We start from the raw sequence: 24,397 nt of genomic DNA, 5'->3' as shown, positions 1-24,397 counted from the left end.
ATATTATTTTGCTGCGCTAACCAGTTGAATGTTCGATTGGTGCTTCAATCTTCCTTGGATTTCAAATGCATTCCATCTTCTGGTGCTGTGGCTTAGTTGGTTAAAGCGCCTGTCTAGTAAACAGGAGATCCTGAGTTCGAATCTCAGCAGTGCCTTGTTTTCATCTCCTCACAAAGAAGCTTCCTATCTTAAAAATAGGTGTTTCACTTGCGACTGATAGTGCAATTGTGAGATTAAAAATCTCTTCTACCTAAGAGATATAAAGGAAGAAAGATGGCTTCAAGCATGACAATGTAAAACCAGTTGATTTAGTTTTGAAATGCATCCTTTCTATGCATCTCTAATCCGTTTATCCAATGTATCTCACCTTTATGTCCTTTGGCTTAGTTGGTCAAAGAGCCTGTTTAGTAAACAGAAAATCTTGAATTTGAATGCCAGCTATTCTTTCTTTATGTCAGTTTGGGGCTTCTTAACTCTCTAAGCAGGCTTTCTAATGTATCACACCTATTTGTCCTTTGTCTTAGTTGGTCAAAGAGCCTGTTTAGTAAACAGAAAATCTTGAATTTGAATGCCAGCAGTGCTATTCTTTCTTTATGTAAGTTTGGGGCTTCTTAACTCTCTAAGCAGGCTTTCTAATGTATCACACCTGTTTGTCCTTTGTCTTAGTTGGTCAAAGAGCCTGTTTAGTAAACAGAAAATCTTGAATTTGAATGCCAGCAGTCCTCTTCCTTCTTTATCTCAGTTTAGGGCTGTTTAACTCTCTAAGCAGGCTTTCTAATGTATCACACCTGTTTGTCCTTTGTCTTAGTTGGTCAAAGAGCCTATTTAGTAAATGGAAAATCTTGAATTTGAATGCCAGCAGTCCTTTTCCTTCTTTATCTCAGTTTAGGGCTGTTTAACTCTCTAAGCAGGCTTTCTAATGTATCACACCTGTTTGTCCTTTGTCTTAGTTGGTCAAAGAGCCTGTTTAGTAAACAGAAAATCTTGAATTTGAATGCCAGCAGTCCTCTTCCTTCTTTATCTCAGTTTAGGGCTGTTTAACTCTCTAAGCAGGCTTTCTAATGTATCACACCTGTTTGTCCTTTGTCTTAGTAGGTCAAAGAGCCTATTTAGTAAATGGAAAATCTTGAATTTGAATGCCAGCAGTCCTTTTCCTTCTTTATCTCAGTTTAGGGCTGTTTAACTCTCTAAGCAGGCTTTTTAATGTTTCGCACCTGTTTGTCCTTTGGCTTAGTTGGTCAAAGAGCCTATTTAGTAAAAGGAAAACCTTGATTTTGAATGTCAGCAGTGCTTTCTATTCTTCATCTCATTTTCTGGGTTTTTACCCCAAAAAGAGGACTTTTACTCTTGTTTGTCATCAAATATTAATTTCCCACAGCCCTAATATAGTGCAATTGAGAAAAAAAATTGTCTGCTGTTGAAACACTTTAAAAGGAATTAGAGGATATAATTTTCTTTACAGAATATAGGATGGCATCAAGCTTTACAAATTAAAACGAGTGGATTTACAGATCTGACTCTGCAAAGTTTGATAGCAGCACAGGAGTATTGTAAACTTTCATGCTTGAAGTGTCCACCACTTGGGTTAAAAATGAAAACGAAACCATTCAACACGAAAGAAGAAGCAGATTAATACGACGAGGATGGGATTCGAACCCATGCATGCAGAGCACAATGGATTAGCAGTCCATCGCCTTAACCACTCGGCCACCTCATCTACATAGCACCCATGCATTTAGGTGGGAAGATGTTGAGAGGGTTTTTACCAGTCAGTGTTTTTTCACTGAAGATTGTATGTTGGCTTTTGTCAGAGTTGCCTTATCTCGTCAACTACAGTGCCTGTTGTTTGAAGTTAGCTTGGGGAAAACTCTATCAGAAATGAACCAGTGCTGAGGTTTTTAATATCAATTAGTCATAATTTTTCCTCCTTTTGGTTTTGCCATGGCATTTCTTCAATCTGTCTATTCTGTGTCATAACTTGGAAGCAAAACAAGTCCCAAATTTCAGCTGTGCTAAAAGATGGCTCATTCAATTGCAAAACTTCAAAGCCTTTGTCCTCGATACAGCTTCTGTAAATTTGTCAGTCTTTTAAATGAATGCTCTTCAAAATTTACTTGGCTTCTTAAGTGTTATGACTGAGATTGAAATCTTACTCCATGTTTCTGCTCTACGTGGAATGGAACTCAAGCTCAATATTATTTTGCTGCGCTAACCAGTTGAATGTTCGATTGGTGCTTCAATCTTCCTTGGATTTCAAATGCATTCCATCTTCTGGTGCTGTGGCTTAGTTGGTTAAAGCGCCTGTCTAGTAAACAGGAGATCCTGAGTTCGAATCTCAGCAGTGCCTTGTTTTCATCTCCTCACAAAGAAGCTTCCTATCTTAAAAATAGGTGTTTCACTTGCGACTGATAGTGCAATTGTGAGATTAAAAATCTCTTCTACCTAAGAGATATAAAGGAAGAAAGATGGCTTCAAGCATGACAATGTAAAGATGGCTTCAAGCATGACAATGTAAAACCAGTTGATTTAGTTTTGAAATGCATCCTTTCTATGCATCTCTAATCCGTTTATCCAATGTATCTCACCTTTATGTCCTTTGGCTTAGTTGGTCAAAGAGCCTGTTTAGTAAACAGAAAATCTTGAATTTGAATGCCAGCTATTCTTTCTTTATGTCAGTTTGGGGCTTCTTAACTCTCTAAGCAGGCTTTCTAATGTATCACACCTATTTGTCCTTTGTCTTAGTTGGTCAAAGAGCCTGTTTAGTAAACAGAAAATCTTGAATTTGAATGCCAGCAGTGCTATTCTTTCTTTATGTCAGTTTGGGGCTTCTTAACTCTCTAAGCAGGCTTTCTAATGTATCACACCTGTTTGTCCTTTGTCTTAGTTGGTCAAAGAGCCTGTTTAGTAAACAGAAAATCTTGAATTTGAATGCCAGCAGTCCTCTTCCTTCTTTATCTCAGTTTAGGGCTGTTTAACTCTCTAAGCAGGCTTTCTAATGTATCACACCTGTTTGTCCTTTGTCTTAGTAGGTCAAAGAGCCTATTTAGTAAATGGAAAATCTTGAATTTGAATGCCAGCAGTCCTTTTCCTTCTTATCTCAGTTTAGGGCTGTTTAACTCTCTAAGCAGGCTTTTTAATGTTTCGCACCTGTTTGTCCTTTGGCTTAGTTGGTCAAAGAGCCTATTTAGTAAAAGGAAAACCTTGATTTTGAATGTCAGCAGTGCTTTCTATTCTTCATCTCATTTTCTGGGTTTTTACCCCAAAAAGAGGACTTTTACTCTTGTTTGTCATCAAATATTAATTTCCCACAGCCCTAATATAGTGCAATTGAGAAAAAAAATTGTCTGCTGTTGAAACACTTTAAAAGGAATTAGAGGATATAATTTTCTTTACAGAATATAGGATGGCATCAAGCTTTACAAATTAAAACGAGTGGATTTACAGATCTGACTCTGCAAAGTTTGATAGCAGCACAGGAGTATTGTAAACTTTCATGCTTGAAGTGTCCACCACTTGGGTTAAAAATGAAAACGAAACCATTCAACACGAAAGAAGAAGCAGATTAATACGACGAGGATGGGATTCGAACCCATGCATGCAGAGCACAATGGATTAGCAGTCCATCGCCTTAACCACTCGGCCACCTCATCTACATAGCACCCATGCATTTAGGTGGGAAGATGTTGAGAGGGTTTTTACCAGTCAGTGTTTTTTCACTGAAGATTGTATGTTGGCTTTTGTCAGAGTTGCCTTATCTCGTCAACTACAGTGCCTGTTGTTTGAAGTTAGCTTGGGGAAAACTCTATCAGAAATGAACCAGTGCTGAGGTTTTTAATATCAATTAGTCATAATTTTTCCTCCTTTTGGTTTTGCCATGGCATTTCTTCAATCTGTCTATTCTGTGTCATAACTTGGAAGCAAAACAAGTCCCAAATTTCAGCTGTGCTAAAAGATGGCTCATTCAATTGCAAAACTTCAAAGCCTTTGTCCTCGATACAGCTTCTGTAAATTTGTCAGTCTTTTAAATGAATGCTCTTCAAAATTTACTTGGCTTCTTAAGTGTTATGACTGAGATTGAAATCTTACTCCATGTTTCTGCTCTACGTGGAATGGAACTCAAGCTCAATATTATTTTGCTGCGCTAACCAGTTGAATGTTCGATTGGTGCTTCAATCTTCCTTGGATTTCAAATGCATTCCATCTTCTGGTGCTGTGGCTTAGTTGGTTAAAGCGCCTGTCTAGTAAACAGGAGATCCTGAGTTCGAATCTCAGCAGTGCCTTGTTTTCATCTCCTCACAAAGAAGCTTCCTATCTTAAAAATAGGTGTTTCACTTGCGACTGATAGTGCAATTGTGAGATTAAAAATCTCTTCTACCTAAGAGATATAAAGGAAGAAAGATGGCTTCAAGCATGACAATGTAAAGATGGCTTCAAGCATGACAATGTAAAACCAGTTGATTTAGTTTTGAAATGCATCCTTTCTATGCATCTCTAATCCGTTTATCCAATGTATCTCACCTTTATGTCCTTTGGCTTAGTTGGTCAAAGAGCCTGTTTAGTAAACAGAAAATCTTGAATTTGAATGCCAGCTATTCTTTCTTTATGTCAGTTTGGGGCTTCTTAACTCTCTAAGCAGGCTTTCTAATGTATCACACCTATTTGTCCTTTGTCTTAGTTGGTCAAAGAGCCTGTTTAGTAAACAGAAAATCTTGAATTTGAATGCCAGCAGTGCTATTCTTTCTTTATGTCAGTTTGGGGCTTCTTAACTCTCTAAGCAGGCTTTCTAATGTATCACACCTGTTTGTCCTTTGTCTTAGTTGGTCAAAGAGCCTGTTTAGTAAACAGAAAATCTTGAATTTGAATGCCAGCAGTCCTCTTCCTTCTTTATCTCAGTTTAGGGCTGTTTAACTCTCTAAGCAGGCTTTCTAATGTATCACACCTGTTTGTCCTTTGTCTTAGTAGGTCAAAGAGCCTATTTAGTAAATGGAAAATCTTGAATTTGAATGCCAGCAGTCCTTTTCCTTCTTTATCTCAGTTTAGGGCTGTTTAACTCTCTAAGCAGGCTTTTTAATGTTTCGCACCTGTTTGTCCTTTGGCTTAGTTGGTCAAAGAGCCTATTTAGTAAAAGGAAAACCTTGATTTTGAATGTCAGCAGTGCTTTCTATTCTTCATCTCATTTTCTGGGTTTTTACCCCAAAAAGAGGACTTTTACTCTTGTTTGTCATCAAATATTAATTTCCCACAGCCCTAATATAGTGCAATTGAGAAAAAAAATTGTCTGCTGTTGAAACACTTTAAAAGGAATTAGAGGATATAATTTTCTTTACAGAATATAGGATGGCATCAAGCTTTACAAATTAAAACGAGTGGATTTACAGATCTGACTCTGCAAAGTTTGATAGCAGCACAGGAGTATTGTAAACTTTCATGCTTGAAGTGTCCACCACTTGGGTTAAAAATGAAAACCAAACCATTCAACACGAAAGAAGAAGCAGATTAATACGACGAGGATGGGATTCGAACCCATGCATGCAGAGCACAATGGATTAGCAGTCCATCGCCTTAACCACTCGGCCACCTCATCTACATAGCACACATGCATTTAGGTGGGAAGATGTTGAGAGGGTTTTTACCAGTCAGTGTTTTTTCACTGAAGATTGTATGTTGGCTTTTGTCAGAGTTGCCTTATCTCGTCAACTACAGTGCCTGTTGTTTGAAGTTAGCTTGGGGAAAACTCTATCAGAAATGAACCAGTGCTGAGGTTTTTAATATCAATTAGTCATAATTTTTCCTCCTTTTGGTTTTGCCATGGCATTTCTTCAATCTGTCTATTCTGTGTCATAACTTGGAAGCAAAACAAGTCCCAAATTTCAGCTGTGCTAAAAGATGGCTCATTCAATTGCAAAACTTCAAAGCCTTTGTCCTCGATACAGCTTCTGTAAATTTGTCAGTCTTTTAAATGAATGCTCTTCAAAATTTACTTGGCTTCTTAAGTGTTATGACTGAGATTGAAATCTTACTCCATGTTTCTGCTCTACGTGGAATGGAACTCAAGCTCAATATTATTTTGCTGCGCTAACCAGTTGAATGTTCGATTGGTGCTTCAATCTTCCTTGGATTTCAAATGCATTCCATCTTCTGGTGCTGTGGCTTAGTTGGTTAAAGCGCCTGTCTAGTAAACAGGAGATCCTGAGTTCGAATCTCAGCAGTGCCTTGTTTTCATCTCCTCACAAAGAAGCTTCCTATCTTAAAAATAGGTGTTTCACTTGCGACTGATAGTGCAATTGTGAGATTAAAAATCTCTTCTACCTAAGAGATATAAAGGAAGAAAGATGGCTTCAAGCATGACAATGTAAAACCAGTTGATTTAGTTTTGAAATGCATCCTTTCTATGCATCTCTAATCCGTTTATCCAATGTATCTCACCTTTATGTCCTTTGGCTTAGTTGGTCAAAGAGCCTGTTTAGTAAACAGAAAATCTTGAATTTGAATGCCAGCTATTCTTTCTTTATGTCAGTTTGGGGCTTCTTAACTCTCTAAGCAGGCTTTCTAATGTATCACACCTATTTGTCCTTTGTCTTAGTTGGTCAAAGAGCCTGTTTAGTAAACAGAAAATCTTGAATTTGAATGCCAGCAGTGCTATTCTTTCTTTATGTAAGTTTGGGGCTTCTTAACTCTCTAAGCAGGCTTTCTAATGTATCACACCTGTTTGTCCTTTGTCTTAGTTGGTCAAAGAGCCTGTTTAGTAAACAGAAAATCTTGAATTTGAATGCCAGCAGTCCTCTTCCTTCTTTATCTCAGTTTAGGGCTGTTTAACTCTCTAAGCAGGCTTTCTAATGTATCACACCTGTTTGTCCTTTGTCTTAGTTGGTCAAAGAGCCTATTTAGTAAATGGAAAATCTTGAATTTGAATGCCAGCAGTCCTTTTCCTTCTTTATCTCAGTTTAGGGCTGTTTAACTCTCTAAGCAGGCTTTTTAATGTTTCGCACCTGTTTGTCCTTTGGCTTAGTTGGTCAAAGAGCCTATTTAGTAAATGGAAAATCTTGAATTTGAATGCCAGCAGTCCTTTTCCTTCTTTATCTCAGTTTAGGGCTGTTTAACTCTCTAAGCAGGCTTTTTAATGTTTCGCACCTGTTTGTCCTTTGGCTTAGTTGGTCAAAGAGCCTATTTAGTAAAAGGAAAACCTTGATTTTGAATGTCAGCAGTGCTTTCTATTCTTCATCTCATTTTGTGGGTTTTTACCCCAAAAAGAGGACTTTTACTCTTGTTTGTCATCAAATATTAATTTCCCACAGCCCTAATATAGTGCAATTGAGAAAAAAAATTGTCTGCTGTTGAAACACTTTAAAAGGAATTAGAGGATATAATTTTCTTTACAGAATATAGGATGGCATCAAGCTTTACAAATTAAAACGAGTGGATTTACAGATCTGACTCTGCAAAGTTTGATAGCAGCACAGTAGTATTGTAAACTTTCATGCTTGAAGTGTCCACCACTTGGGTTAAAAATGAAAACGAAACCATTCAACACGAAAGAAGAAGCAGATTAATACGACGAGGATGGGATTCGAACCCATGCATGCAGAGCACAATGGATTAGCAGTCCATCGCCTTAACCACTCGGCCACCTCATCTACATAGCACCCATGCATTTAGGTGGGAAGATGTTGAGAGGGTTTTTACCAGTCAGTGTTTTTTCACTGAAGATTGTATGTTGGCTTTTGTCAGAGTTGCCTTATCTCGTCAACTACAGTGCCTGTTGTTTGAAGTTAGCTTGGGGAAAACTCTATCAGAAATGAACCAGTGCTGAGGTTTTTAATATCAATTAGTCATAATTTTTCCTCCTTTTGGTTTTGCCATGGCATTTCTTCAATCTGTCTATTCTGTGTCATAACTTGGAAGCAAAACAAGTCCCAAATTTCAGCTGTGCTAAAAGATGGCTCATTCAATTGCAAAACTTCAAAGCCTTTGTCCTCGATACAGCTTCTGTAAATTTGTCAGTCTTTTAAATGAATGCTCTTCAAAATTTACTTGGCTTCTTAAGTGTTATGACTGAGATTGAAATCTTACTCCATGTTTCTGCTCTACGTGGAATGGAACTCAAGCTCAATATTATTTTGCTGCGCTAACCAGTTGAATGTTCGATTGGTGCTTCAATCTTCCTTGGATTTCAAATGCATTCCATCTTCTGGTGCTGTGGCTTAGTTGGTTAAAGCGCCTGTCTAGTAAACAGGAGATCCTGAGTTCGAATCTCAGCAGTGCCTTGTTTTCATCTCCTCACAAAGAAGCTTCCTATCTTAAAAATAGGTGTTTCACTTGCGACTGATAGTGCAATTGTGAGATTAAAAATCTCTTCTACCTAAGAGATATAAAGGAAGAAAGATGGCTTCAAGCATGACAATGTAAAACCAGTTGATTTAGTTTTGAAATGCATCCTTTCTATGCATCTCTAATCCGTTTATCCAATGTATCTCACCTTTATGTCCTTTGGCTTAGTTGGTCAAAGAGCCTGTTTAGTAAACAGAAAATCTTGAATTTGAATGCCAGCTATTCTTTCTTTATGTCAGTTTGGGGCTTCTTAACTCTCTAAGCAGGCTTTCTAATGTATCACACCTATTTGTCCTTTGTCTTAGTTGGTCAAAGAGCCTGTTTAGTAAACAGAAAATCTTGAATTTGAATGCCAGCAGTGCTATTCTTTCTTTATGTCAGTTTGGGGCTTCTTAACTCTCTAAGCAGGCTTTCTAATGTATCACACCTGTTTGTCCTTTGTCTTAGTTGGTCAAAGAGCCTGTTTAGTAAACAGAAAATCTTGAATTTGAATGCCAGCAGTCCTCTTCCTTCTTTATCTCAGTTTAGGGCTGTTTAACTCTCTAAGCAGGCTTTCTAATGTATCACACCTGTTTGTCCTTTGTCTTAGTAGGTCAAAGAGCCTATTTAGTAAATGGAAAATCTTGAATTTGAATGCCAGCAGTCCTTTTCCTTCTTTATCTCAGTTTAGGGCTGTTTAACTCTCTAAGCAGGCTTTTTAATGTTTCGCACCTGTTTGTCCTTTGGCTTAGTTGGTCAAAGAGCCTATTTAGTAAAAGGAAAACCTTGATTTTGAATGTCAGCAGTGCTTTCTATTCTTCATCTCATTTTCTGGGTTTTTACCCCAAAAAGAGGACTTTTACTCTTGTTTGTCATCAAATATTAATTTCCCACAGCCCTAATATAGTGCAATTGAGAAAAAAAATTGTCTGCTGTTGAAACACTTTAAAAGGAATTAGAGGATATAATTTTCTTTACAGAATATAGGATGGCATCAAGCTTTACAAATTAAAACGAGTGGATTTACAGATCTGACTCTGCAAAGTTTGATAGCAGCACAGGAGTATTGTAAACTTTCATGCTTGAAGTGTCCACCACTTGGGTTAAAAATGAAAACCAAACCATTCAACACGAAAGAAGAAGCAGATTAATACGACGAGGATGGGATTCGAACCCATGCATGCAGAGCACAATGGATTAGCAGTCCATCGCCTTAACCACTCGGCCACCTCATCTACATAGCACACATGCATTTAGGTGGGAAGATGTTGAGAGGGTTTTTACCAGTCAGTGTTTTTTCACTGAAGATTGTATGTTGGCTTTTGTCAGAGTTGCCTTATCTCGTCAACTACAGTGCCTGTTGTTTGAAGTTAGCTTGGGGAAAACTCTATCAGAAATGAACCAGTGCTGAGGTTTTTAATATCAATTAGTCATAATTTTTCCTCCTTTTGGTTTTGCCATGGCATTTCTTCAATCTGTCTATTCTGTGTCATAACTTGGAAGCAAAACAAGTCCCAAATTTCAGCTGTGCTAAAAGATGGCTCATTCAATTGCAAAACTTCAAAGCCTTTGTCCTCGATACAGCTTCTGTAAATTTGTCAGTCTTTTAAATGAATGCTCTTCAAAATTTACTTGGCTTCTTAAGTGTTATGACTGAGATTGAAATCTTACTCCATGTTTCTGCTCTACGTGGAATGGAACTCAAGCTCAATATTATTTTGCTGCGCTAACCAGTTGAATGTTCGATTGGTGCTTCAATCTTCCTTGGATTTCAAATGCATTCCATCTTCTGGTGCTGTGGCTTAGTTGGTTAAAGCGCCTGTCTAGTAAACAGGAGATCCTGAGTTCGAATCTCAGCAGTGCCTTGTTTTCATCTCCTCACAAAGAAGCTTCCTATCTTAAAAATAGGTGTTTCACTTGCGACTGATAGTGCAATTGTGAGATTAAAAATCTCTTCTACCTAAGAGATATAAAGGAAGAAAGATGGCTTCAAGCATGACAATGTAAAACCAGTTGATTTAGTTTTGAAATGCATCCTTTCTATGCATCTCTAATCCGTTTATCCAATGTATCTCACCTTTATGTCCTTTGGCTTAGTTGGTCAAAGAGCCTGTTTAGTAAACAGAAAATCTTGAATTTGAATGCCAGCTATTCTTTCTTTATGTCAGTTTGGGGCTTCTTAACTCTCTAAGCAGGCTTTCTAATGTATCACACCTATTTGTCCTTTGTCTTAGTTGGTCAAAGAGCCTGTTTAGTAAACAGAAAATCTTGAATTTGAATGCCAGCAGTGCTATTCTTTCTTTATGTAAGTTTGGGGCTTCTTAACTCTCTAAGCAGGCTTTCTAATGTATCACACCTGTTTGTCCTTTGTCTTAGTTGGTCAAAGAGCCTGTTTAGTAAACAGAAAATCTTGAATTTGAATGCCAGCAGTCCTCTTCCTTCTTTATCTCAGTTTAGGGCTGTTTAACTCTCTAAGCAGGCTTTCTAATGTATCACACCTGTTTGTCCTTTGTCTTAGTTGGTCAAAGAGCCTATTTAGTAAATGGAAAATCTTGAATTTGAATGCCAGCAGTCCTTTTCCTTCTTTATCTCAGTTTAGGGCTGTTTAACTCTCTAAGCAGGCTTTCTAATGTATCACACCTGTTTGTCCTTTGTCTTAGTTGGTCAAAGAGCCTGTTTAGTAAACAGAAAATCTTGAATTTGAATGCCAGCAGTCCTCTTCCTTCTTTATCTCAGTTTAGGGCTGTTTAACTCTCTAAGCAGGCTTTCTAATGTATCACACCTGTTTGTCCTTTGTCTTAGTAGGTCAAAGAGCCTATTTAGTAAATGGAAAATCTTGAATTTGAATGCCAGCAGTCCTTTTCCTTCTTTATCTCAGTTTAGGGCTGTTTAACTCTCTAAGCAGGCTTTTTAATGTTTCGCACCTGTTTGTCCTTTGGCTTAGTTGGTCAAAGAGCCTATTTAGTAAAAGGAAAACCTTGATTTTGAATGTCAGCAGTGCTTTCTATTCTTCATCTCATTTTCTGGGTTTTTACCCCAAAAAGAGGACTTTTACTCTTGTTTGTCATCAAATATTAATTTCCCACAGCCCTAATATAGTGCAATTGAGAAAAAAAATTGTCTGCTGTTGAAACACTTTAAAAGGAATTAGAGGATATAATTTTCTTTACAGAATATAGGATGGCATCAAGCTTTACAAATTAAAACGAGTGGATTTACAGATCTGACTCTGCAAAGTTTGATAGCAGCACAGGAGTATTGTAAACTTTCATGCTTGAAGTGTCCACCACTTGGGTTAAAAATGAAAACGAAACCATTCAACACGAAAGAAGAAGCAGATTAATACGACGAGGATGGGATTCGAACCCATGCATGCAGAGCACAATGGATTAGCAGTCCATCGCCTTAACCACTCGGCCACCTCATCTACATAGCACCCATGCATTTAGGTGGGAAGATGTTGAGAGGGTTTTTACCAGTCAGTGTTTTTTCACTGAAGATTGTATGTTGGCTTTTGTCAGAGTTGCCTTATCTCGTCAACTACAGTGCCTGTTGTTTGAAGTTAGCTTGGGGAAAACTCTATCAGAAATGAACCAGTGCTGAGGTTTTTAATATCAATTAGTCATAATTTTTCCTCCTTTTGGTTTTGCCATGGCATTTCTTCAATCTGTCTATTCTGTGTCATAACTTGGAAGCAAAACAAGTCCCAAATTTCAGCTGTGCTAAAAGATGGCTCATTCAATTGCAAAACTTCAAAGCCTTTGTCCTCGATACAGCTTCTGTAAATTTGTCAGTCTTTTAAATGAATGCTCTTCAAAATTTACTTGGCTTCTTAAGTGTTATGACTGAGATTGAAATCTTACTCCATGTTTCTGCTCTACGTGGAATGGAACTCAAGCTCAATATTATTTTGCTGCGCTAACCAGTTGAATGTTCGATTGGTGCTTCAATCTTCCTTGGATTTCAAATGCATTCCATCTTCTGGTGCTGTGGCTTAGTTGGTTAAAGCGCCTGTCTAGTAAACAGGAGATCCTGAGTTCGAATCTCAGCAGTGCCTTGTTTTCATCTCCTCACAAAGAAGCTTCCTATCTTAAAAATAGGTGTTTCACTTGCGACTGATAGTGCAATTGTGAGATTAAAAATCTCTTCTACCTAAGAGATATAAAGGAAGAAAGATGGCTTCAAGCATGACAATGTAAAGATGGCTTCAAGCATGACAATGTAAAACCAGTTGATTTAGTTTTGAAATGCATCCTTTCTATGCATCTCTAATCCGTTTATCCAATGTATCTCACCTTTATGTCCTTTGGCTTAGTTGGTCAAAGAGCCTGTTTAGTAAACAGAAAATCTTGAATTTGAATGCCAGCTATTCTTTCTTTATGTCAGTTTGGGGCTTCTTAACTCTCTAAGCAGGCTTTCTAATGTATCACACCTATTTGTCCTTTGTCTTAGTTGGTCAAAGAGCCTGTTTAGTAAACAGAAAATCTTGAATTTGAATGCCAGCAGTGCTATTCTTTCTTTATGTCAGTTTGGGGCTTCTTAACTCTCTAAGCAGGCTTTCTAATGTATCACACCTGTTTGTCCTTTGTCTTAGTTGGTCAAAGAGCCTGTTTAGTAAACAGAAAATCTTGAATTTGAATGCCAGCAGTCCTCTTCCTTCTTTATCTCAGTTTAGGGCTGTTTAACTCTCTAAGCAGGCTTTCTAATGTATCACACCTGTTTGTCCTTTGTCTTAGTAGGTCAAAGAGCCTATTTAGTAAATGGAAAATCTTGAATTTGAATGCCAGCAGTCCTTTTCCTTCTTTATCTCAGTTTAGGGCTGTTTAACTCTCTAAGCAGGCTTTTTAATGTTTCGCACCTGTTTGTCCTTTGGCTTAGTTGGTCAAAGAGCCTATTTAGTAAAAGGAAAACCTTGATTTTGAATGTCAGCAGTGCTTTCTATTCTTCATCTCATTTTCTGGGTTTTTACCCCAAAAAGAGGACTTTTACTCTTGTTTGTCATCAAATATTAATTTCCCACAGCCCTAATATAGTGCAATTGAGAAAAAAAATTGTCTGCTGTTGAAACACTTTAAAAGGAATTAGAGGATATAATTTTCTTTACAGAATATAGGATGGCATCAAGCTTTACAAATTAAAACGAGTGGATTTACAGATCTGACTCTGCAAAGTTTGATAGCAGCACAGGAGTATTGTAAACTTTCATGCTTGAAGTGTCCACCACTTGGGTTAAAAATGAAAACGAAACCATTCAACACGAAAGAAGAAGCAGATTAATACGACGAGGATGGGATTCGAACCCATGCATGCAGAGCACAATGGATTAGCAGTCCATCGCCTTAACCACTCGGCCACCTCATCTACATAGCACCCATGCATTTAGGTGGGAAGATGTTGAGAGGGTTTTTACCAGTCAGTGTTTTTTCACTGAAGATTGTATGTTGGCTTTTGTCAGAGTTGCCTTATCTCGTCAACTACAGTGCCTGTTGTTTGAAGTTAGCTTGGGGAAAACTCTATCAGAAATGAACCAGTGCTGAGGTTTTTAATATCAATTAGTCATAATTTTTCCTCCTTTTGGTTTTGCCATGGCATTTCTTCAATCTGTCTATTCTGTGTCATAACTTGGAAGCAAAACAAGTCCCAAATTTCAGCTGTGCTAAAAGATGGCTCATTCAATTGCAAAACTTCAAAGCCTTTGTCCTCGATACAGCTTCTGTAAATTTGTCAGTCTTTTAAATGAATGCTCTTCAAAATTTACTTGGCTTCTTAAGTGTTATGACTGAGATTGAAATCTTACTCCATGTTTCTGCTCTACGTGGAATGGAACTCAAGCTCAATATTATTTTGCTGCGCTAACCAGTTGAATGTTCGATTGGTGCTTCAATCTTCCTTGGATTTCAAATGCATTCCATCTTCTGGTGCTGTGGCTTAGTTGGTTAAAGCGCCTGTCTAGTAAACAGGAGATCCTGAGTTCGAATCTCAGCAGTGCCTTGTTTTCATCTCCTCACAAAGAAGCTTCCTATCTTAAAAATAGGTGTTTCACTTGCGACTGATAGTGCAATTGTGAGATTAAAAATCTCTTCTACCTAAGAGATATAAAGGAAGAAAGATGGCTTCAAGCATGACAATGTAAAGATGGCTTCAAGCATGACAATGTAAAACCAGTTGATTTAGTTTTGAAATGCATCCTTTCTATGCATCTCTAATCCGTTTATCCAATGTATCTCACCTTTATGTCCTTTGGCTTAGTTGGTCAAAGAGCCTGTTTAGTAAACAGAAAATCTTGAATTTGAATGCCAGCTATTCTTTCTTTATGTCAGTTTGGGGCTTCTTAACTCTCTAAGCAGGCTTTCTAATGTATCACACCTATTTGTCCTTTGTCTTAGTTGGTCAAAGAGCCTGTTTAGTAAACAGAAAATCTTGAATTTGAATGCCAGCAGTGCTATTCTTTCTTTATGTCAGTTTGGGGCTTCTTAACTCTCTAAGCAGGCTTTCTAATGTATCACACCTGTTTGTCCTTTGTCTTAGTTGGTCAAAGAGCCTGTTTAGTAAACAGAAAATCTTGAATTTGAATGCCAGCAGTCCTCTTCCTTCTTTATCTCAGTTTAGGGCTGTTTAACTCTCTAAGCAGGCTTTCTAATGTATCACACCTGTTTGTCCTTTGTCTTAGTAGGTCAAAGAGCCTATTTAGTAAATGGAAAATCTTGAATTTGAATGCCAGCAGTCCTTTTCCTTCTTTATCTCAGTTTAGGGCTGTTTAACTCTCTAAGCAGGCTTTTTAATGTTTCGCACCTGTTTGTCCTTTGGCTTAGTTGGTCAAAGAGCCTATTTAGTAAAAGGAAAACCTTGATTTTGAATGTCAGCAGTGCTTTCTATTCTTCATCTCATTTTCTGGGTTTTTACCCCAAAAAGAGGACTTTTACTCTTGTTTGTCATCAAATATTAATTTCCCACAGCCCTAATATAGTGCAATTGAGAAAAAAAATTGTCTGCTGTTGAAACACTTTAAAAGGAATTAGAGGATATAATTTTCTTTACAGAATATAGGATGGCATCAAGCTTTACAAATTAAAACGAGTGGATTTACAGATCTGACTCTGCAAAGTTTGATAGCAGCACAGGAGTATTGTAAACTTTCATGCTTGAAGTGTCCACCACTTGGGTTAAAAATGAAAACCAAACCATTCAACACGAAAGAAGAAGCAGATTAATACGACGAGGATGGGATTCGAACCCATGCATGCAGAGCACAATGGATTAGCAGTCCATCGCCTTAACCACTCGGCCACCTCATCTACATAGCACACATGCATTTAGGTGGGAAGATGTTGAGAGGGTTTTTACCAGTCAGTGTTTTTTCACTGAAGATTGTATGTTGGCTTTTGTCAGAGTTGCCTTATCTCGTCAACTACAGTGCCTGTTGTTTGAAGTTAGCTTGGGGAAAACTCTATCAGAAATGAACCAGTGCTGAGGTTTTTAATATCAATTAGTCATAATTTTTCCTCCTTTTGGTTTTGCCATGGCATTTCTTCAATCTGTCTATTCTGTGTCATAACTTGGAAGCAAAACAAGTCCCAAATTTCAGCTGTGCTAAAAGATGGCTCATTCAATTGCAAAACTTCAAAGCCTTTGTCCTCGATACAGCTTCTGTAAATTTGTCAGTCTTTTAAATGAATGCTCTTCAAAATTTACTTGGCTTCTTAAGTGTTATGACTGAGATTGAAATCTTACTCCATGTTTCTGCTCTACGTGGAATGGAACTCAAGCTCAATATTATTTTGCTGCGCTAACCAGTTGAATGTTCGATTGGTGCTTCAATCTTCCTTGGATTTCAAATGCATTCCATCTTCTGGTGCTGTGGCTTAGTTGGTTAAAGCGCCTGTCTAGTAAACAGGAGATCCTGAGTTCGAATCTCAGCAGTGCCTTGTTTTCATCTCCTCACAAAGAAGCTTCCTATCTTAAAAATAGGTGTTTCACTTGCGACTGATAGTGCAATTGTGAGATTAAAAATCTCTTCTACCTAAGAGATATAAAGGAAGAAAGATGGCTTCAAGCATGACAATGTAAAACCAGTTGATTTAGTTTTGAAATGCATCCTTTCTATGCATCTCTAATCCGTTTATCCAATGTATCTCACCTTTATGTCCTTTGGCTTAGTTGGTCAAAGAGCCTGTTTAGTAAACAGAAAATCTTGAATTTGAATGCCAGCTATTCTTTCTTTATGTCAGTTTGGGGCTTCTTAACTCTCTAAGCAGGCTTTCTAATGTATCACACCTATTTGTCCTTTGTCTTAGTTGGTCAAAGAGCCTGTTTAGTAAACAGAAAATCTTGAATTTGAATGCCAGCAGTGCTATTCTTTCTTTATGTAAGTTTGGGGCTTCTTAACTCTCTAAGCAGGCTTTCTAATGTATCACACCTGTTTGTCCTTTGTCTTAGTTGGTCAAAGAGCCTGTTTAGTAAACAGAAAATCTTGAATTTGAATGCCAGCAGTCCTCTTCCTTCTTTATCTCAGTTTAGGGCTGTTTAACTCTCTAAGCAGGCTTTCTAATGTATCACACCTGTTTGTCCTTTGTCTTAGTTGGTCAAAGAGCCTATTTAGTAAATGGAAAATCTTGAATTTGAATGCCAGCAGTCCTTTTCCTTCTTTATCTCAGTTTAGGGCTGTTTAACTCTCTAAGCAGGCTTTTTAATGTTTCGCACCTGTTTGTCCTTTGGCTTAGTTGGTCAAAGAGCCTATTTAGTAAATGGAAAATCTTGAATTTGAATGCCAGCAGTCCTTTTCCTTCTTTATCTCAGTTTAGGGCTGTTTAACTCTCTAAGCAGGCTTTTTAATGTTTCGCACCTGTTTGTCCTTTGGCTTAGTTGGTCAAAGAGCCTATTTAGTAAAAGGAAAACCTTGATTTTGAATGTCAGCAGTGCTTTCTATTCTTCATCTCATTTTGTGGGTTTTTACCCCAAAAAGAGGACTTTTACTCTTGTTTGTCATCAAATATTAATTTCCCACAGCCCTAATATAGTGCAATTGAGAAAAAAAATTGTCTGCTGTTGAAACACTTTAAAAGGAATTAGAGGATATAATTTTCTTTACAGAATATAGGATGGCATCAAGCTTTACAAATTAAAACGAGTGGATTTACAGATCTGACTCTGCAAAGTTTGATAGCAGCACAGGAGTATTGTAAACTTTCATGCTTGAAGTGTCCACCACTTGGGTTAAAAATGAAAACGAAACCATTCAACACGAAAGAAGAAGCAGATTAATACGACGAGGATGGGATTCGAACCCATGCATGCAGAGCACAATGGATTAGCAGTCCATCGCCTTAACCACTCGGCCACCTCATCTACATAGCACCCATGCATTTAGGTGGGAAGATGTTGAGAGGGTTTTTACCAGTCAGTGTTTTTTCACTGAAGATTGTATGTTGGCTTTTGTCAGAGTTGCCTTATCTCGTCAACTACAGTGCCTGTTGTTTGAAGTTAGCTTGGGGAAAACTCTATCAGAAATGAACCAGTGCTGAGGTTTTTAATATCAATTAGTCATAATTTTTCCTCCTTTTGGTTTTGCCATGGCATTTCTTCAATCTGTCTATTCTGTGTCATAACTTGGAAGCAAAACAAGTCCCAAATTTCAGCTGTGCTAAAAGATGGCTCATACAATTGCAAAACTTCAAAGCCTTTGTCCTCGATACAGCTTCTGCAAATTTGTCAGTCTTTTAAATGAATGCTCTTCAAAATTTACTTGGCTTCTTAAGTGTTATGACTGAGATTGAAATCTTACTCCATGTTTCTGCTCTACGTGGAATGGAACTCAAGCTCAATATTATTTTGCTGCGCTAACCAGTTGAATGTTCGATTGGTGCTTCAATCTTCCTTGGATTTCAAATGCATTCCATCTTCTGGTGCTGTGGCTTAGTTGGTTAAAGCGCCTGTCTAGTAAACAGGAGATCCTGAGTTCGAATCTCAGCAGTGCCTTGTTTTCATCTCCTCACAAAGAAGCTTCCTATCTTAAAAATAGGTGTTTCACTTGCGACTGATAGTGCAATTGTGAGATTAAAAATCTCTTCTACCTAAGAGATATAAAGGAAGAAAGATGGCTTCAAGCATGACAATGTAAAACCAGTTGATTTAGTTTTGAAATGCATCCTTTCTATGCATCTCTAATGCATATCCAATGTATCTCACCTTTATGTCCTTTGGCTTAGTTGGTCAAAGAGCCTGTTTAGTAAACAGAAAATCTTGAATTTGAATGCCAGCTATTCTTTCTTTATGTCAGTTTGGGGCTTCTTAACTCTCTAAGCAGGCTTTCTAATGTATCACACCTATTTGTCCTTTGTCTTAGTTGGTCAAAGAGCCTGTTTAGTAAACAGAAAATCTTGAATTTGAATGCCAGCAGTGCTATTCTTTCTTTATGTCAGTTTGGGGCTTCTTAACTCTCTAAGCAGGCTTTCTAATGTATCACACCTGTTTGTCCTTTGTCTTAGTTGGTCAAAGAGCCTGTTTAGTAAACAGAAAATCTTGAATTTGAATGCCAGCAGTCCTCTTCCTTCTTTATCTCAGTTTAGGGCTGTTTAACTCTCTAAGCAGGCTTTCTAATGTATCACACCTGTTTGTCCTTTGTCTTAGTAGGTCAAAGAGCCTATTTAGTAAATGGAAAATCTTGAATTTGAATGCCAGCAGTCCTTTTCCTTCTTTATCTCAGTTTAGGGCTGTTTAACTCTCTAAGCAGGCTTTTTAATGTTTCGCACCTGTTTGTCCTTTGGCTTAGTTGGTCAAAGAGCCTATTTAGTAAAAGGAAAATCTTGATTTTGAATGTCAGCAGTGCTTTCTATTCTTCATCTCATTTTGTGGGTTTTTACCCCAAAAAGAGGACTTTTACTCTTGTTTGTCATCAAATATTAATTTCCCACAGCCCTAATATAGTGCAATTGAGAAAAAAAATTGTCTGCTGTTGAAACACTTTAAAAGGAATTAGAGGATATAATTTTCTTTACAGAATATAGGATGGCATCAAGCTTTACAAATTAAAACGAGTGGATTTACAGATCTGACTCTGCAAAGTTTGATAGCAGCACAGGAGTATTGTAAACTTTCATGCTTGAAGTGTCCACCACTTGGGTTAAAAATGAAAACCAAACCATTCAACACGAAAGAAGAAGCAGATTAATACGACGAGGATGGGATTCGAACCCATGCATGCAGAGCACAATGGATTAGCAGTCCATCGCCTTAACCACTCGGCCACCTCATCTACATAGCACCCATGCATTTAGGTGGGAAGATGTTGAGAGGGTTTTTACCAGTCAGTGTTTTTTCACTGAAGATTGTATGTTGGCTTTTGTCAGAGTTGCCTTATCTCGTCAACTACAGTGCCTGTTGTTTGAAGTTAGCTTGGGGAAAACTCTATCAGAAATGAACCAGTGCTGAGGTTTTTAATATCAATTAGTCATAATTTTTCCTCCTTTTGGTTTTGCCATGGCATTTCTTCAATCTGTCTATTCTGTGTCATAACTTGGAAGCAAAACAAGTCCCAAATTTCAGCTGTGCTAAAAGATGGCTCATACAATTGCAAAACTTCAAAGCCTTTGTCCTCGATACAGCTTCTGTAAATTTGTCAGTCTTTTAAATGAATGCTCTTCAAAATTTACTTGGCTTCTTAAGTGTTATGACTGAGATTGAAATCTTACTCCATGTTTCTGCTCTACGTGGAATGGAACTCAAGCTCAATATTATTTTGCTACGCTAACCAGTTGAATGTTCGATTGGTGCTTCAATCTTCCTTGGATTTCAAATGCATTCCATCTTCTGGTGCTGTGGCTTAGTTGGTTAAAGCGCCTGTCTAGTAAACAGGAGATCGAATTGAGTTCGAATCTCAGCAGTGCCTTGTTTTCATCTCCTCACAAAGAAGCTTCCTATCTTAAAAATAGGTGTTTCACTTGCGACTGATAGTGCAATTGTGAGATTAAAAATCTCTTCTACCTAAGAGATATAAAGGAAGAAAGATGGCTTCAAGCATGACAATGTAAAGATGGCTTCAAGCATGACAATGTAAAACCAGTTGATTTAGTTTTGAAATGCATCCTTTCTATGCATCTCTAATCCGTTTATCCAATGTATCTCACCTTTATGTCCTTTGGCTTAGTTGGTCAAAGAGCCTGTTTAGTAAACAGAAAATCTTGAATTTGAATGCCAGCTATTCTTTCTTTATGTCAGTTTGGGGCTTCTTAACTCTCTAAGCAGGCTTTCTAATGTATCACACCTATTTGTCCTTTGTCTTAGTTGGTCAAAGAGCCTGTTTAGTAAACAGAAAATCTTGAATTTGAATGCCAGCAGTGCTATTCTTTCTTTATGTCAGTTTGGGGCTTCTTAACTCTCTAAGCAGGCTTTCTAATGTATCACACCTGTTTGTCCTTTGTCTTAGTTGGTCAAAGAGCCTGTTTAGTAAACAGAAAATCTTGAATTTGAATGCCAGCAGTCCTCTTCCTTCTTTATCTCAGTTTAGGGCTGTTTAACTCTCTAAGCAGGCTTTCTAATGTATCACACCTGTTTGTCCTTTGTCTTAGTAGGTCAAAGAGCCTATTTAGTAAATGGAAAATCTTGAATTTGAATGCCAGCAGTCCTTTTCCTTCTTTATCTCAGTTTAGGGCTGTTTAACTCTCTAAGCAGGCTTTTTAATGTTTCGCACCTGTTTGTCCTTTGGCTTAGTTGGTCAAAGAGCCTATTTAGTAAAAGGAAAACCTTGATTTTGAATGTCAGCAGTGCTTTCTATTCTTCATCTCATTTTCTGGGTTTTTACCCCAAAAAGAGGACTTTTACTCTTGTTTGTCATCAAATATTAATTTCCCACAGCCCTAATATAGTGCAATTGAGAAAAAAAATTGTCTGCTGTTGAAACACTTTAAAAGGAATTAGAGGATATAATTTTCTTTACAGAATATAGGATGGCATCAAGCTTTACAAATTAAAACGAGTGGATTTACAGATCTGACTCTGCAAAGTTTGATAGCAGCACAGGAGTATTGTAAACTTTCATGCTTGAAGTGTCCACCACTTGGGTTAAAAATGAAAACCAAACCATTCAACACGAAAGAAGAAGCAGATTAATACGACGAGGATGGGATTCGAACCCATGCATGCAGAGCACAATGGATTAGCAGTCCATCGCCTTAACCACTCGGCCACCTCATCTACATAGCACACATGCATTTAGGTGGGAAGATGTTGAGAGGGTTTTTACCAGTCAGTGTTTTTTCACTGAAGATTGTATGTTGGCTTTTGTCAGAGTTGCCTTATCTCGTCAACTACAGTGCCTGTTGTTTGAAGTTAGCTTGGGGAAAACTCTATCAGAAATGAACCAGTGCTGAGGTTTTTAATATCAATTAGTCATAATTTTTCCTCCTTTTGGTTTTGCCATGGCATTTCTTCAATCTGTCTATTCTGTGTCATAACTTGGAAGCAAAACAAGTCCCAAATTTCAGCTGTGCTAAAAGATGGCTCATTCAATTGCAAAACTTCAAAGCCTTTGTCCTCGATACAGCTTCTGTAAATTTGTCAGTCTTTTAAATGAATGCTCTTCAAAATTTACTTGGCTTCTTAAGTGTTATGACTGAGATTGAAATCTTACTCCATGTTTCTGCTCTACGTGGAATGGAACTCAAGCTCAATATTATTTTGCTGCGCTAACCAGTTGAATGTTCGATTGGTGCTTCAATCTTCCTTGGATTTCAAATGCATTCCATCTTCTGGTGCTGTGGCTTAGTTGGTTAAAGCGCCTGTCTAGTAAACAGGAGATCCTGAGTTCGAATCTCAGCAGTGCCTTGTTTTCATCTCCTCACAAAGAAGCTTCCTATCTTAAAAATAGGTGTTTCACTTGCGACTGATAGTGCAATTGTGAGATTAAAAATCTCTTCTACCTAAGAGATATAAAGGAAGAAAGATGGCTTCAAGCATGACAATGTAAAACCAGTTGATTTAGTTTTGAAATGCATCCTTTCTATGCATCTCTAATCCGTTTATCCAATGTATCTCACCTTTATGTCCTTTGGCTTAGTTGGTCAAAGAGCCTGTTTAGTAAACAGAAAATCTTGAATTTGAATGCCAGCTATTCTTTCTTTATGTCAGTTTGGGGCTTCTTAACTCTCTAAGCAGGCTTTCTAATGTATCACACCTATTTGTCCTTTGTCTTAGTTGGTCAAAGAGCCTGTTTAGTAAACAGAAAATCTTGAATTTGAATGCCAGCAGTGCTATTCTTTCTTTATGTAAGTTTGGGGCTTCTTAACTCTCTAAGCAGGCTTTCTAATGTATCACACCTGTTTGTCCTTTGTCTTAGTTGGTCAAAGAGCCTGTTTAGTAAACAGAAAATCTTGAATTTGAATGCCAGCAGTCCTCTTCCTTCTTTATCTCAGTTTAGGGCTGTTTAACTCTCTAAGCAGGCTTTCTAATGTATCACACCTGTTTGTCCTTTGTCTTAGTTGGTCAAAGAGCCTATTTAGTAAATGGAAAATCTTGAATTTGAATGCCAGCAGTCCTTTTCCTTCTTTATCTCAGTTTAGGGCTGTTTAACTCTCTAAGCAGGCTTTTTAATGTTTCGCACCTGTTTGTCCTTTGGCTTAGTTGGTCAAAGAGCCTATTTAGTAAATGGAAAATCTTGAATTTGAATGCCAGCAGTCCTTTTCCTTCTTTATCTCAGTTTAGGGCTGTTTAACTCTCTAAGCAGGCTTTTTAATGTTTCGCACCTGTTTGTCCTTTGGCTTAGTTGGTCAAAGAGCCTATTTAGTAAAAGGAAAACCTTGATTTTGAATGTCAGCAGTGCTTTCTATTCTTCATCTCATTTTGTGGGTTTTTACCCCAAAAAGAGGACTTTTACTCTTGTTTGTCATCAAATATTAATTTCCCACAGCCCTAATATAGTGCAATTGAGAAAAAAAATTGTCTGCTGTTGAAACACTTTAAAAGGAATTAGAGGATATAATTTTCTTTACAGAATATAGGATGGCATCAAGCTTTACAAATTAAAACGAGTGGATTTACAGATCTGACTCTGCAAAGTTTGATAGCAGCACAGGAGTATTGTAAACTTTCATGCTTGAAGTGTCCACCACTTGGGTTAAAAATGAAAACGAAACCATTCAACACGAAAGAAGAAGCAGATTAATACGACGAGGATGGGATTCGAACCCATGCATGCAGAGCACAATGGATTAGCAGTCCATCGCCTTAACCACTCGGCCACCTCATCTACATAGCACCCATGCATTTAGGTGGGAAGATGTTGAGAGGGTTTTTACCAGTCAGTGTTTTTTCACTGAAGATTGTATGTTGGCTTTTGTCAGAGTTGCCTTATCTCGTCAACTACAGTGCCTGTTGTTTGAAGTTAGCTTGGGGAAAACTCTATCAGAAATGAACCAGTGCTGAGGTTTTTAATATCAATTAGTCATAATTTTTCCTCCTTTTGGTTTTGCCATGGCATTTCTTCAATCTGTCTATTCTGTGTCATAACTTGGAAGCAAAACAAGTCCCAAATTTCAGCTGTGCTAAAAGATGGCTCATACAATTGCAAAACTTCAAAGCCTTTGTCCTCGATACAGCTTCTGCAAATTTGTCAGTCTTTTAAATGAATGCTCTTCAAAATTTACTTGGCTTCTTAAGTGTTATGACTGAGATTGAAATCTTACTCCATGTTTCTGCTCTACGTGGAATGGAACTCAAGCTCAATATTATTTTGCTGCGCTAACCAGTTGAATGTTCGATTGGTGCTTCAATCTTCCTTGGATTTCAAATGCATTCCATCTTCTGGTGCTGTGGCTTAGTTGGTTAAAGCGCCTGTCTAGTAAACAGGAGATCCTGAGTTCGAATCTCAGCAGTGCCTTGTTTTCATCTCCTCACAAAGAAGCTTCCTATCTTAAAAATAGGTGTTTCACTTGCGACTGATAGTGCAATTGTGAGATTAAAAATCTCTTCTACCTAAGAGATATAAAGGAAGAAAGATGGCTTCAAGCATGACAATGTAAAACCAGTTGATTTAGTTTTGAAATGCATCCTTTCTATGCATCTCTAATGCATATCCAATGTATCTCACCTTTATGTCCTT

The 24,397-nt window shown here is 37.7% G+C and overlaps 24 non-coding genes across 24 annotated transcripts; 12 read left to right on the top strand and 12 right to left on the bottom strand.

Moving 5' to 3' along the window:
- The first annotated feature begins 81 nt into the window (after positions 1-81).
- TRNAT-AGU (transfer RNA threonine (anticodon AGU)) lies at positions 82-155 on the top strand. The gene has a single exon. It is a non-coding gene; the product is annotated as a tRNA-Thr (tRNA).
- A 1,480-nt stretch (positions 156-1,635) lies between these two features.
- TRNAS-GCU (transfer RNA serine (anticodon GCU)) lies at positions 1,636-1,717 on the bottom strand. The gene has a single exon. It is a non-coding gene; the product is annotated as a tRNA-Ser (tRNA).
- A 556-nt stretch (positions 1,718-2,273) lies between these two features.
- On the top strand, positions 2,274-2,347 carry TRNAT-AGU (transfer RNA threonine (anticodon AGU)). The gene has a single exon. It is a non-coding gene; the product is annotated as a tRNA-Thr (tRNA).
- A 1,221-nt stretch (positions 2,348-3,568) lies between these two features.
- Positions 3,569-3,650, bottom strand: TRNAS-GCU (transfer RNA serine (anticodon GCU)). The gene has a single exon. It is a non-coding gene; the product is annotated as a tRNA-Ser (tRNA).
- Positions 3,651-4,206: 556 nt separating this feature from the next.
- TRNAT-AGU (transfer RNA threonine (anticodon AGU)) lies at positions 4,207-4,280 on the top strand. The gene has a single exon. It is a non-coding gene; the product is annotated as a tRNA-Thr (tRNA).
- A 1,222-nt stretch (positions 4,281-5,502) lies between these two features.
- Positions 5,503-5,584, bottom strand: TRNAS-GCU (transfer RNA serine (anticodon GCU)). The gene has a single exon. It is a non-coding gene; the product is annotated as a tRNA-Ser (tRNA).
- Positions 5,585-6,140: 556 nt separating this feature from the next.
- TRNAT-AGU (transfer RNA threonine (anticodon AGU)) lies at positions 6,141-6,214 on the top strand. Its single transcript has one exon. It is a non-coding gene; the product is annotated as a tRNA-Thr (tRNA).
- Positions 6,215-7,552: 1,338 nt separating this feature from the next.
- TRNAS-GCU (transfer RNA serine (anticodon GCU)) lies at positions 7,553-7,634 on the bottom strand. The gene has a single exon. It is a non-coding gene; the product is annotated as a tRNA-Ser (tRNA).
- Positions 7,635-8,190: 556 nt separating this feature from the next.
- On the top strand, positions 8,191-8,264 carry TRNAT-AGU (transfer RNA threonine (anticodon AGU)). The gene has a single exon. It is a non-coding gene; the product is annotated as a tRNA-Thr (tRNA).
- A 1,196-nt stretch (positions 8,265-9,460) lies between these two features.
- On the bottom strand, positions 9,461-9,542 carry TRNAS-GCU (transfer RNA serine (anticodon GCU)). The gene has a single exon. It is a non-coding gene; the product is annotated as a tRNA-Ser (tRNA).
- A 556-nt stretch (positions 9,543-10,098) lies between these two features.
- TRNAT-AGU (transfer RNA threonine (anticodon AGU)) lies at positions 10,099-10,172 on the top strand. The gene has a single exon. It is a non-coding gene; the product is annotated as a tRNA-Thr (tRNA).
- A 1,480-nt stretch (positions 10,173-11,652) lies between these two features.
- TRNAS-GCU (transfer RNA serine (anticodon GCU)) lies at positions 11,653-11,734 on the bottom strand. Its single transcript has one exon. It is a non-coding gene; the product is annotated as a tRNA-Ser (tRNA).
- A 556-nt stretch (positions 11,735-12,290) lies between these two features.
- TRNAT-AGU (transfer RNA threonine (anticodon AGU)) lies at positions 12,291-12,364 on the top strand. Its single transcript has one exon. It is a non-coding gene; the product is annotated as a tRNA-Thr (tRNA).
- A 1,222-nt stretch (positions 12,365-13,586) lies between these two features.
- Positions 13,587-13,668, bottom strand: TRNAS-GCU (transfer RNA serine (anticodon GCU)). The gene has a single exon. It is a non-coding gene; the product is annotated as a tRNA-Ser (tRNA).
- Positions 13,669-14,224: 556 nt separating this feature from the next.
- TRNAT-AGU (transfer RNA threonine (anticodon AGU)) lies at positions 14,225-14,298 on the top strand. Its single transcript has one exon. It is a non-coding gene; the product is annotated as a tRNA-Thr (tRNA).
- Positions 14,299-15,520: 1,222 nt separating this feature from the next.
- Positions 15,521-15,602, bottom strand: TRNAS-GCU (transfer RNA serine (anticodon GCU)). The gene has a single exon. It is a non-coding gene; the product is annotated as a tRNA-Ser (tRNA).
- A 556-nt stretch (positions 15,603-16,158) lies between these two features.
- On the top strand, positions 16,159-16,232 carry TRNAT-AGU (transfer RNA threonine (anticodon AGU)). Its single transcript has one exon. It is a non-coding gene; the product is annotated as a tRNA-Thr (tRNA).
- Positions 16,233-17,570: 1,338 nt separating this feature from the next.
- Positions 17,571-17,652, bottom strand: TRNAS-GCU (transfer RNA serine (anticodon GCU)). Its single transcript has one exon. It is a non-coding gene; the product is annotated as a tRNA-Ser (tRNA).
- A 556-nt stretch (positions 17,653-18,208) lies between these two features.
- TRNAT-AGU (transfer RNA threonine (anticodon AGU)) lies at positions 18,209-18,282 on the top strand. Its single transcript has one exon. It is a non-coding gene; the product is annotated as a tRNA-Thr (tRNA).
- Positions 18,283-19,476: 1,194 nt separating this feature from the next.
- Positions 19,477-19,558, bottom strand: TRNAS-GCU (transfer RNA serine (anticodon GCU)). The gene has a single exon. It is a non-coding gene; the product is annotated as a tRNA-Ser (tRNA).
- Positions 19,559-21,413: 1,855 nt separating this feature from the next.
- On the bottom strand, positions 21,414-21,495 carry TRNAS-GCU (transfer RNA serine (anticodon GCU)). Its single transcript has one exon. It is a non-coding gene; the product is annotated as a tRNA-Ser (tRNA).
- A 556-nt stretch (positions 21,496-22,051) lies between these two features.
- Positions 22,052-22,125, top strand: TRNAT-AGU (transfer RNA threonine (anticodon AGU)). The gene has a single exon. It is a non-coding gene; the product is annotated as a tRNA-Thr (tRNA).
- A 1,338-nt stretch (positions 22,126-23,463) lies between these two features.
- On the bottom strand, positions 23,464-23,545 carry TRNAS-GCU (transfer RNA serine (anticodon GCU)). Its single transcript has one exon. It is a non-coding gene; the product is annotated as a tRNA-Ser (tRNA).
- Positions 23,546-24,101: 556 nt separating this feature from the next.
- TRNAT-AGU (transfer RNA threonine (anticodon AGU)) lies at positions 24,102-24,175 on the top strand. The gene has a single exon. It is a non-coding gene; the product is annotated as a tRNA-Thr (tRNA).
- The last annotated feature ends 222 nt before the right edge of the window (positions 24,176-24,397 follow it).

The sequence above is a fragment of the Dendrobates tinctorius genome, unplaced genomic scaffold, assembly GCF_039654945.1.
Source record: "Dendrobates tinctorius isolate UK_male_01 unplaced genomic scaffold, ASM3965494v1 ptg000254l, whole genome shotgun sequence".
Lineage (NCBI taxonomy): Eukaryota > Metazoa > Chordata > Amphibia > Anura > Dendrobatidae > Dendrobates > Dendrobates tinctorius.
The sequence above is the reverse complement of the archived record's forward strand: the minus strand, read 5'-3'. Positions and strand labels throughout refer to the sequence as shown.